This window comes from Saimiri boliviensis, chromosome 1 (genome assembly GCF_048565385.1).
Source record: "Saimiri boliviensis isolate mSaiBol1 chromosome 1, mSaiBol1.pri, whole genome shotgun sequence".
Taxonomy (NCBI): Eukaryota; Metazoa; Chordata; class Mammalia; order Primates; family Cebidae; genus Saimiri; species Saimiri boliviensis.
Window position 1 is genome coordinate 95486891 of NC_133449.1, and position 13071 is coordinate 95499961.

Here is a 13071-nt window from a genome sequence, read left to right on the forward strand (position 1 = left end):
CCTGAGACAGCTGTCTCTCAGCGCTGTCCAACAGATGATTTATCCAGTCTCTGTGTTTACACAAAGTAAAAACCACAGCATGGCATGAGAAAGGACTGGCAGTTGGGGAGCACTATCATCTCCTAGGAAGATGAGTTGTACTTTTATATTAGTATTTTAAAAATTGTGGTAAAATATAAAGAGCATAAATTTGTGATTTTAAGCTTCTTTTCTTTAAGACGCAGTTTCGCTCTTATTGCCCAGACTGGAGTGCAATGGCGCGACCTCGGTTCACTGCAACCTCCGCCTCCCTGGTTCAAGCGATTCTACAGATGCAGGTGTGTGCCGCCATGCCTGGCTAATTTTTTTTTTTTGTATTTTTAATAGAGATGGAGTTTTGCCATGTTGGCCAGGCTGGTCTTGAACTCCTGACCTCAAGCGATTCTCCCACCTCGGCCTCCCAAAGTGTTGGGATTACAGGCATGAGCCACCACACTTGGCCTGATTTGAGCCATTTTAAGTGTACAGTTTGATGGCATTAGGTTCATTTGGATTGTTTGGCAACCATCCATCTCCAGAACTTTTTCACCTTGCAAAACGAAAACCTTGCAAAACAGATTCATCACCACTTTCCATCTCAAGAACTCTTTCATCTTGCAAAACAGAAATTCTGTACCTGTGAAACAATAACTCCCCATTCCTCCCTCTCCTCAGCCCCTGGTGACCACCATTCGACTTTATGTCTCTGTGATTTTTGACTAGCTCACACAGGGGGAATCATACAGTGTTTATTCCTTTGTGACTGGATTATTTCACTCAGCATAATGACTTTAAGTTTCATCCATGCTGCAGGATGTGTCACAATTTCCTTCCTTTTAAAATCTGAATAATATTCATCTGTATGGATAGACCACATTTTGTTTCTCCATTTATTATTTGTTACCGACTCGTGGGTTGCTTCTGCCTTTTGACTACTGTGATTAATGCCTCTGTGAACATAGGTGTTGCAATATCACTTTGAGACCTTGCTTTCAATTTTTTTAAATAGGTTCCCAGAGGTCGAATTGCTGAATCATATTCCATTTTCAATTTTTTGAAGAACTATGTACGTTTTATTTTTAAAGCAATGTTAGCAACCAAATCTGGTGACCACCTGAAGTTGTTCATAGAACTCACAGCTTTTGACACTCTTGTGATTTACAGGCTTCAAATTATGAGGAAAATGTAATCCATACCACAAAACTATAGAGTGTGGTGGCTCCTTGATATTTACAATCAGAAAATTTGATGAAGAAAAAGCAATTGGTAACCATAAGCTTTCAAGAAAAAGAAGAAAGAATAAATACTTTCACAAAAATATAAACCAGAGTTTAAGATGTTAGGGTTTCAAAACATTGTCTTGAAGAATCAATGACTGACCATATATTAATAATATCTGTAGTGCACTGGAACGTTGTATAAGGGCTTTTCTTTTTACAGCAGTTCAATTAGAGCAGAGATTGAACTACTTGCCCAAGCACTACACTTGCATGCTCTCATTTGTGACTGTCATTTCTCCCTTTTCCTTCTTTTCTAAATTGACACTTTATTCAGGTCAGATCTCCTCTGTTCAGTATCACAACCAGAAATCCATTAAAAAAATAAAAATAAAAAAGAAGATGAAATAAATGAGAACGCAGAGGGACTTCACTTACACAGCCAGAGAATTCTCAAGACTAAGCACTTTGTAAAAAAAGTAAGAGTTGTCAGTGTGGAGTAAAAAGATATTAAGCAAGGTTTTAGAATATTTGAAATGGTGGAATGGTGGAATTTAAGGCTGATGATTGTGAGGAATGGTTATCTATAAGTTTTAAAATTTTAAATGCTTCTTCTTGAATTGTCAACAACAGAGCGACACTTGGGATTGCAGGACATGGAATCTCTGAACCTAAAGGACCTTAAGGAAAAGCAGCCCCTTGGGTCCACAGTCGAGGAACGAGATGGAGGCTTTATGGTAACATAGCTCGTGGCAGCAGAGTTGGAAAGAGGAGGTAGGAGACTTTGAAAAAGCAGTGGCTTACACCTGCAGTCCCAGCACTTTGGGAGGCTGAGGCCAGAGGATCACCTGAGGTCAGGAGTTCGATACTAGCCTGGTCAATATGGCAAAACCCAGTCTCTACTAAAAATACAAAAATTAGCCAGGCGTAGTCGCGGCACCTGCAATTGAAGTTACTCAGGAGGCTGAGGCAGGAGAATTGCTTAAACCCAGGAAGTGGAGGTTGCAGTGAGCCAAGATTCTGCCACTGCACTCCAGTCTGGGCGACAAAGTGGGACTCTATCTGAAAAAAAAAAAAAAAATCTAGCCAAAGGACAAACGGATTGCTTTTTGTCGTTAGTATGTGAATTAGTTCTGCAGGCTCTCCCTCGTGTTTTGCTCCTCAAATGAGCTCGGACTTCTCTTGGGCGCCTATTCCTCATTCCAGTAGTGGCACCATCTCCGCCTTTCAGAATTCTCCTTGTCAGAGACCCCCACCCACGCCAGCAGTTTTCAGCTCCTCCTAATTGACTATTCCCTCTTCTGCATTGCCATGCTTTGTTTTATATTATTGAATTAACACCCTATTCAAAATCTTTCAACCCTTACCTCTCTCTGTTATTCTTCCTTCCACTGCAGTTAGAATCTCACACCCCTTGGTGGCTCCTCCCAGGCACAGAGAGAGACTGCTCACTGGGCATTTGATGAATCAAATTGAAGTATTTTCAAAAGAAGCCAATGGGAAAGTGATCGAGAATCATAACTATCTCTCGAGCCTCTGATGTCCCAAGAGCAAGAAATAAAACAAAAGGAACTTCCTCCCCATTATTCAAAAGCATTGAAACATTTTATAAAGAAAAATCCAAATTTGAAAACAAAGGTTGTGAACATGACTTGCCCCTACGCCTTTAAGACATGTGCTTCCTCTATAAATATCCTCTATAGATAAATAACTTAGAACCTCCTTCAAGCTTAAATGCCATCTTCTCCATGGAGGCCTTTCCTGACCACCGTGCTTGAAAGTACTGAAGCCACTCCCTCCAGCTCCCTCTGCCTCGTCTCCACTTCGTTATTTGTCCTCCATGTACATAACCTCCTAAGATTCTGCAAGCCTTTCTTTTCCATTTTTAATTTAATTTAATTTGTTTTTGGTTTCATGTTTTTGTCTACCCCAGGGATATCCAATCTTTTGGCTTCCCTGGGCCACTTGGAAGACGAATTGTCTTGAACTTCATATAAAATACACTAACACTAACATTAGCTGATGAGTTATTTTTTAAAAGTCACCAAAAAAAAAAAAACCCTCATAATGTTTTAAGAAAGTTATGAATTTGTATTGGGCTGCATTTAAAGCTGTCCTGGACCACATGTGGGTAAGACAAGCTTGGTCTACCTTAAAGAATGTACAGTAAATGAAGGCAAGGATTTCTTACTTTTTTTAAACTGCTCTAACCATCAAAGGCATGCACTAAATATTATGGAATGAATGAAAGAATGAACATCTTTTACTCATTTCTCCTTTATATTTCAAATCCATCCTGATAGTAACTCTGGCTGATTTCTTTTTGTATAAAATTTTCCAAACAAATCTCCTGTTTCTAAAACATTTTCACTCTTAGACTACTGGAGCTATCTTCTGGGTAGCTACTGTAAGTTGGATATGCCATTTTCAAAATATTCCTACAGTAAAGGTACCATTTTTTTTTTTTTTTTTGATGCTTGTAAGACCAAGTTTGTTCTTTTTTCCAATGTTGCAGTAACACTCAGGTTGCTTTGAAATCAAATTAAAATTGCATTTTTGTGCTCTAAGTTCCTCTTTTCTCTGTGTTCCTTTTGTCATGGTCTAGCCAGTTTCTCAGTATTCTGTGCCGACCACCTACATGCTTCCTTAGCCCTTGCCACCACGTTTTTGATTCACATCTGCAGTTCCTACCATTTCACATACCTTCTGTCTTACTTTCCAATCAAACTTCATCTCAATTTCCAAACAGCTACTTTATGCTGAAAAAATCAGTTTAAAGTGAACCGATTATATATATTTCAGTCATTGCCGAAATTAATTACCCATGCCAGTCCATCATTCAGCATATGTGCATTAAGAGCTTATTAGGTACCAGGCACTAGTCTAGGTACTGGAATTACGAGGAAGAAGAAGAAAAATAAAGTTACTGTCTAATTGAAATTATGATGACATTCCAGTTTTTGATTTCTGCCTTCTCATTGGGTACTTGGGTTGCAGTATCTAAATATACTGTGTACCATGCACCTACTCTGATGGCTTGAAAAAAGAAGCTGGTCTTCAGCGTGTCTTGAGGTCTTCATTTCTATTAGAGTCACCATGCACGTTATTTGTGCCTTCAACTAATTTTCAAGGAATACTGTCTGTGTGTGTAATTTTACTTACGCACCTACTGTTTCTGAGCTATTTGTATATGAAAACCAGTTTTTAGACTATATTCTTGTTCACCTTCCCAGCTTTGTGTTTTCCATTTTACCATGTTCTAAAGCAGATTAGAACTATGGCTTGGGAGGATGGTATATTGCTGGCCAGTCACACTGGTTGGCTTCTCTATAAAGACAAATTAACTGAACAAGTGAGAAGCTTTATAACAAGTTTCAGGTGCCACATTTCACCTGGTCATTCTTTTGGAGTAAGACAAGGACATTTTCATAAATGTTGTGTTACTACCCGTCAGGACATGCCCACAAGATTGCAAACCTTATGGTCAACTCTAAACACTTTGAGACCTTGAATTAAAGTTGGAAATTTAAAGTCATAGCATTCTGAGTAAGGTACAGCATGGGTAGACATTATATTAAATTAGTAAAGCACCATCTGTCCCTCTGATGTTGTGGTGAGGTGCTGTGACAAGCTGGTCATAATGTTGCAAAGTCCTTGAGGCATTGTCTGTGTGTGTATGTGCGTGCACACACTCATGAGCATGCACACGTGCAAAAAGATTCTTCTCAACCACTCTCATTGCCCATTTCTTGAGTCTGTCTTCTCCTACATGTTAAGTATATTTTTGAGAAGTACAGAATAGAAAATATATTTCCTTTATTGGTCAATCCAATGCAATATCTAGAAGCCTGGAGACAAAGGGATCATGACCATGAAAGTCATAATTGGCAATAGTCAGTTGAATCAACAGTCATAAAGTTGAGTCCTTCACAGTTGCAAGAAAAATCAGAGTTATGGAAGTTGCATCAAATTTGTATAATTCTTGGCTCAATTGGCCAATGTTTAATTTAATGGTTCATTCTATTTTTAAAACGTAGTTCTGAAATTTGCTTCCTTTGGTTAAATTCATTCTCCAAAAGTCATTTATTGCAATCTAGTGATGTAGCCTTCAGCCTTTGGCAAAGGCCTTTACATTTTCTACTCTTTTTTTCTGATGGTGTAGTTGGGGAGAAAGCACACTATGTGAGTTACCATGATGTGTTTTTATTTTTAAACTTTTTTTTTTTCCCCCTCAGGGAAGATGTCTCAACTTTGAAACTCTCTGACATTATTTATTATTTTTGGGATCATTTCTTTGCCTTACCCTAAATAGTTTTGTAACATTTATTGTTCTCATCAGATGATAACTGAGGGGATACTGTCTCTCATTTTGAACATAACATTAAAAAAAAAAAAAAGAAAAGAAAAGAAAAGAAAATCTGCCCGTAGAACCTGGAATACATGGGGGTGTGACCCTAATCTCTTTTAATGCAATTGAATGAAAAAAGCTAATGATTCTTAATAATGTACTGCCCCATATGGTGTTTTTCAAGTAAAGAGAAATCTTTTGTTTTTCCTTAAAAATATTTGTCAATTCCCCTGTGTATGTACCTGTTAGGTATGTGTAGACGCACACACACATACAAACACACACACACACACACACACACACACACACACACAGAGAGAGAGAGACACGTATATATATATACATTAACAATGCCATACAAAGAATCAACAGTTTGAAAGCATTATAGTGTTTTTTTTCACTTCTTCATAAAACTTCATTTCTGTTGAGTCTCAAGGATATGATGAAAGCATGTATAGATTGTTTGGGTGCTTTCTCTTTATAATTTATTACAGCCCCGTTAACATTTCCATTCACACTCTGTATGTTAATGTAGGCCTGGCCACAGTGTTAATAATATTAACTTAGATTTACAACAGGTAAGTTTTGTACTGTGTAAGATGCTAAGATGCCGTCAGTCATATTTTCGGCATTGCTGAAACCAAAGAGTTCCTGTTAATTAATATTGTCTTTGATGATTCTGCACATATCTCAGACAATCTAATCTTTGTTTATTGCACAAATTGAATGAATACTGATCTCATTCATAAGGTCCTGAGATTTTAAAAATCTTTACAGTTCAAATAATTTGATTTTGAATTTGCCCACATTTCTAAGGAGATTGAGAGCTCACACGTATTTCTTTAAAAAAAAAAAAAAAACAACAACAACTTTTCTTTTAGGTTCAGGGGTACATGTGCAGGATGCGTAGGTTTGTTACATAGATAAATGTGTGTCATGGGGTTTATTGTACCGATTATTTCATCACCCAGGTATTAAGCCTAGTATCCGTTATTTTTCCTGGTCCTCTCTCTCCTCCCACTCCCCACCCTCTGACAGGCCCCAGTGTGTGTTGTTCTCCCATGTCGGACATATTTCTTATTTTTTAACTTTTATTGTGATTTCTAACAACACCCCAAATTTTTGTATACTCCAGCATATTTACTTATCATGCATTCTTCATTGTAAATGTTCCCTAAGATATAAAATCTCTCAATAATTTGTTAGCAATAATTAGGTCATAAAAAGTAGCAGTAGCTTCAACATGAGAATGTCTCACATGCATTTTACTTTTTATGTTTTCCAAAAATTTCCAGAGCTATTCTTTAATTGGAAACCACTTATGTTGTAAGAAATTCTTTCCCACAACTGAATTTTTGTTCTAGAATTGACATGGATGGTAATAGCACACATAATCTTTATAATATTATAAACCAATCACTGAAAACCAGAAATGTGAGATTCTTTTAAACCTTGGCATTCACCTTAAATTTTTTATATTGAAATTAAACTTTCCTTAAGTTTTTGTAAAATTTGATGTATATTACTACAGTTTCAATCCTGCACAGGATCCTAGGTTTTCAGATGCTTCATTCTCTATATTTTCACATCAGGTAAATTAATTATGATGATGACAAAATATACACCACTCTTTGACTTTCCTGGTCAACTATTAGAAACCCTTGGTAAAAGTACAGGAACACTCACTTTTGTTTAAAGAAGTTTTCAAATAATAGACATAAGAAAAAGTAAGTCTCAAACAATCAAGGTTGAAATATTGATCAAATCAAGGTGAGTACAAAAGTGTGTGCACCAAACAATGGAAAGCCTTGCAGTCACTGACAGGAACAGAAATGTGTCTGCAAGTGGTTGAATCTAAAATCAGGAAGAGATGTTTTAGTGTTATCATGAGCTCAATTTCACCTAAGTGCTCCTAATTTTTTTTGCTTTCCATTTCAATTTTTATAAAAAATGTATATTTTTGCAGCATTGGAAGAAAAAATAAAACTATGAGCCACTTCAATATTTATTTGGAAAGCTTTATATTGTTTTGACCACTTAACTATGTTTCTACCCTATGCAAAGTTGGCAGATGTCCTATGCCTCCTATGTTAGGCATATGCCCATGGAACACTGTGCCCCTGCCATTTAAAATCCTGTGTGGTTCTTTCAAAATGACATGTTCTGCATCTGGATCTTGGCTTTCTGCATTCATTCCCTTAGATGTCAGGCACTACCAACTCCAGATACCGTTCATGGATGCCTCACTACCCAATTCTAGAGGAAGACACACTCAAGTGAGTGCAAGAGAGAAAATGAACTGCTTTCTTTCCAGCTCCATGCTTCTAGAAATATGCAAGTCTAGAGTTTCATGGAACCAAAGGGAGTAGGAATGCTTTGAACCATATTGCACATGAAAACTTTTAAATTGTGTTGGGTTGGACTATGTTTTGATATCTAAAAATGACCAGAAACTAACAGAACCAGAAAAGGAGGATTTGAGCATTTGAAGGAAGGATTGATAACATACAATTTTTCCGTATTTGTCATCCAGTGACTCGAGAGTTCTCAAGGAGCCAGGAGTGCATTCTTGTGTACTTTATGAAAATTGTTCTTGATGCTGCGTCTGATATGTATTTGGGGAAAGCTTAGAGTGCACCTGTTCTGTATTGTGGGGCTAGGCTGGAGTAATTGACATTGTGTTACAACTTGAGGCTTTGGTCCTTGAAGCTTTTGGACCAAAGAGGCAATTGATGAGGCTTATGAGAGCCATCTTTATTTGCAAGATATTATTGCTGTTGATGGGACTGGATGAGAAGGTGAAAATTTGTACCAGGTTCTGTAGCTACATTTTAAAGAACTTGGAACCAGGCCGTGGGCCTAGACAATTCTCAGGTTTAGTTTCTTGGTATTTCTCAGGTGAAAAGGACTGAAATCCATTTGTTTTGAAGTTTCCTTTAACATTTCTTGGAAGCTCTTATCTAATGAGCTATTATAAGTTGACCTAGTTGGTCCAAAATGAAAGGTGATTTTATAGTGCTCCTTTCCAAGACCCAGCTAACTCCTTGCTGGATTTCAGCTGTCCATAGGAGCAAACCATGTTTAATTTCTGTGTTTCTAAGTTTTCTCCCTAACAAATATTTGGGTTAGAAAATATGACTTAAATTCTATAAATGAACTTAACTTACTGCATTGAATTTTTGTCTTATTGACCAAGCTCAGAAGCTTCAGGATGCCATGAGTCTAAGTTTCTGCAAATATGTCTGATGGTCCAATCCCTGGGCTTATTTTAGGGTCCTCAATTTTGATGAATTGCCTGACCCAAACCATGCAGGCATATGCACAAAGCTATGCCCTGCGAAGTGACGGCTCCATGAGTCCTGATCTCTAATGCCGGGTTCTGCCATAAAAATTTTTAAAACCAGGACCTGAGAGAATGATCTATTTTTGGTGAACATTTTTATTTATTGTAATCAGTTTTTATTTAAAAAGTTATTATTTCAGTTACTCATTTTGGCTGACTAACTCATATATACATTTATCTCCTCCCACCCCACCCACAGAATAATTTCCACATGTGAAAACAAACATTGTGTTTTGGGTATTATAATGGGTAACGATATGGCTCTTTTCTCCTTGCTCCCCATGTGCTTTCAACATAACACTCAGCACTAAGCAGTGAGCAGAGAGGCAGGCACTCAACCTTGTTGATTGATAAACTTCCAAGAACAAACACCTTCATTCTTCATTTGATAAGGCCACTTTCTCTTCTCATCTAGACACCAAACTCTGCTCCACGTTGAAAATGCAGCAAGAATATGTTCTTTTTAACTGGTGAGCACGTGGCTGGATTTTATTTTAAAGTAAATATTCTAGGGCACTAGGTAACTAATTTAAATAGGAGTGGCTCTGTAGGCTTAGATTTGAAGAGTTCTTGGCTGAGATTCAGTATCTTAGAAGGTTCTGATGAATCTGGGGTTATATCAGGGCTGTGATGAGGGTCTCAGATAAGCTGTGTCATGGTAAGCAGGACTGTCCTTTCTTCTCTACATAAAGGCTTATTTTCCAGGGTATAGGGGGATGTCCTGCCTGGCCATTGTCTCACTCACTCCTTGGCAATCTTTTGTCAATAACTTCTGTGAATTGCCTTCAGAGCCTGCATCCTCTTGTTCATTCCACAGAGTTTTACTAGGTCAAGTTGCTCCCAACCTAAGACCGTCAAGAGCAGACACTCTTACAAAATGTGCTCTCCCTACCTCTAAAGAGGCTCGATCACTCCACATTATTCCAGTTGCTCAGGTCCTGCAGAATGACCCTGAACTTTTTTACTTAGAGAGGTGTTAACAGCACATCCATCCATCCAAAGGGAGCTGGAATCAACTCAAGGAGATTTGTAAGCGCAGGCTAAAGCTGGTGGCTTGGGGATAGGAGCAGACACGTCCAGCAGTTCCCTCACAAAGCTTAGCTTGGTAATTCAGACTTACAGAGCATGTAGGTAATGCCAGTCTCACAAGTCTTGCAGAAACTGCTGGGAAACTGAGGTAAATAGTCGTTCTGTCAGCTTTGGCACAAGTCAGGGAAAAGAGATTTCAAATGTTGAGCAGCTCCCCAGAGCACAGCTGTTGAACCTAACCCAAGAGGAAGCTGTTTTGTGGCTGTGCTGAAGCTGCCTACTGCAGTGCCAGTGGGACCTGGCATTCTGCATGCTAACCCCACCATTCTGGAAAGAAGTTCCCTCCATGTTTCCATTACTCAGTGTTTCTGAAGGTGGCTTAAAATAACAGACCATGCCTAGGCTAGAAGTCCAGACAACTAGCTTTGGACCTGTTGATGTTTATTCAGTCAGAGCAATCTCTCAGGGCTTGGAATGCAACATCTCTAAGACGGAGATAATACCACTATCTATCCAACTGCACCATGGGGTTAAGGGAGAACAAGTAAGACAAAAAGGGTAAGACAAAGTAAGAAAAAAAGTTGCTATGAAGCTATTTGCATTCAAGTTTGAACTTTGAAAATTTGCACAGATTTGCATTCAATGTTCAGGGACCTACATTGCACAAGATAAAAAAGAATATGAAAATGTAACTAAAGTTTATTAAAATTTAGTTAATATAAAAGTTTAAAGAATGATCATCTGAGAAAGAAAAGTAAAGGGGACTTGGGCTGATTTATTTACATATTGCCTCAACTCACTTTGTTTTGCTGGGTTTATGACTTAAACTCATTTTAAGCATTAAAATGAGAAATGACAGGGACATCTTTTCTTTTTTTATTGTTTTAGTTTGAGGAAGAAACTGGAGGTTTTTGAAACGATCAGTAAGATATTTTTCTGTATGAAAATTTTTAGGATTCACAACTGATTACAAGACTTGGTAATCACTAGGGATGCTTTCACATTTGCATTTTCAGTTTGAGAAAAAGTTCTGTTAAGATAGCTGAAAAGTTTGCCTACTAGATCAGTTAAACGTTTAATTCAAGCTGAAAAAATAAACATCTGCAGTTCTAGATATAACTTTATTGAAAAATTGCATTGATAAATCTTTTGTTTTCATAAAATATCATTGACTGCAAAGGCTTTTCTTTTTTTAGTGTATAAAATGAAATTATTTCTTAAAGAAATACTAGAGAGTTTCCAATCCATAGACAATTTATCAGAAGAGGATTTTACCCAAACTGAAATTACTGATGATAAAACAGCTGCACTGATGTTAAAACAGCTAAATTATGGTTTCATTGAAATCATTATAAAGAAAACTAAAAATGCACATACCTAGTAGGAATCCAATTGACAACAATAGAAAGATGTATCACATTTTGGTAAACAGAAGTTGATTTCTGTGTTCTCTTAAATCGTAATTATTACAGCTGCTTTCCTCTGAAGAAATGTTTTCATGTATGCTATATCTCATTTGTTATTATATCCCTTTAAGGGACAGATGTAACAATCTTCAATTTACAGATGGGGAAAGTGAGGCACAGATGGTCAAATTTGCCTAAAGGAAAGTTGGGCCACTGTACTGACTTCCACTGAGGCTTATAGGATTTTGATGTTAAAGTCTTTCCTTCATTGGGAGGGTGGGGTGTGTGGAATATACAGCAAACATTAATTGTCATTCATCCCTCACCTTCCTTTCTCACCTTGGAAGCCTATAGAGGAGGCCATCACTTACCAGTTCAATCATAACATGGAGGCCAGCTGGTGCATCTTTCCATCCATCACATTGTGGGATTATAGATGGATGAATTAGCAGCAGAGCTCCCTTGGTTCTAAAAATGAATCTAACTCAGACTAAATTTTGGAATGATCTGACACTTACATTTAAATCTTACTCGAAACATTGTCTGTCTCAATTTGCCCCATTAGGTAAGAGAAAAGGGATTATCTTATTCAGGGATTGCAAAGAGTTTTACATTTATATGTTGGCTCTTATGATTGGAAGGGTCTGTCCAGAGTCTTTGCTGAGAAAGATTCTGAAATCAAGTGAGGACTCCAAGGGGAAGAGTACTGGGATTCCTTAGGTATACTTTGTGATGGATATTGTCAGCTGGAGCTGCAAGTAGGGACAGAAGGCCACGATAGACTTGGGTATCTGTTGTACTACACAACTCCAAAACATAGTGGCTTAAAATAACACCATTTATTTGCTTATGTTTCTGGAGTTTAGCTGGGCAGTTCTAGTCTTGGCCTTTGGTTCCTTAATCAGCTGCTTTCAACTGGTGGCTTGCCTGAGGCTGGTTGATTTATGTCGGCCTCACACACATGCCTGGCAGCTCCTTGGTTCTCCTGTGGCCTCTTCAGCTAGATAGCCTAGATTTTTTTAAAAAAATAATGTTGGTAGTGTCCCAAGAAGGCCAGCCTCCTCAATGTACAAACCCTTGTCAAGATTTCACCAGCATCAAATTGATGATGTTCCATTGGCTTAGGCACATCACATGGTCAAGCCCAGAGGTGATGAGAGGGAGTGATACAAAGGTGTTGACACTGGGCAGTGTGAATCAGCAGTGCCATTGCTGTAACCATCCCCGTGGCACACTTGCTATTTCTGATACAGTGGGAGAACAGGAGGTCTCGAGGTTTGCAAAACTGGGTTCAATCTGGTTCTTACATAAATTAAATGTATTTTTTTTTTTTTTTTTTTGAGACGGAGTTTACCCAGGCTGGAGTGCAATGGCGTGATCTCGGCTCACCGCAACCTCCACCTCCCGGGTTCAGGCAATTCTCCTGCCTCAGCCTCCTGAGTAGCTGGGATTACAGGCACATGCCACCATGCCCAGCTAATTTTTTGTATTTTTAGTAGAGACGGGGTTTCACCTTGTTGACCAGGATGGTCTCGATCTCTCGTACTCGTGATCCACCCGCCTCGGCCTCCCAAAGTGCTGGGATTACAGGCTTGAGCCACCGCGCCCGGCCTAAATGTATTTTTAAACCTTGGGTTTCAGTTTCCCTCTCAGGAAAAGGACATTATCATTCTTACTCTTCTTGTATTTGTAGGATTATTTTTCATATAG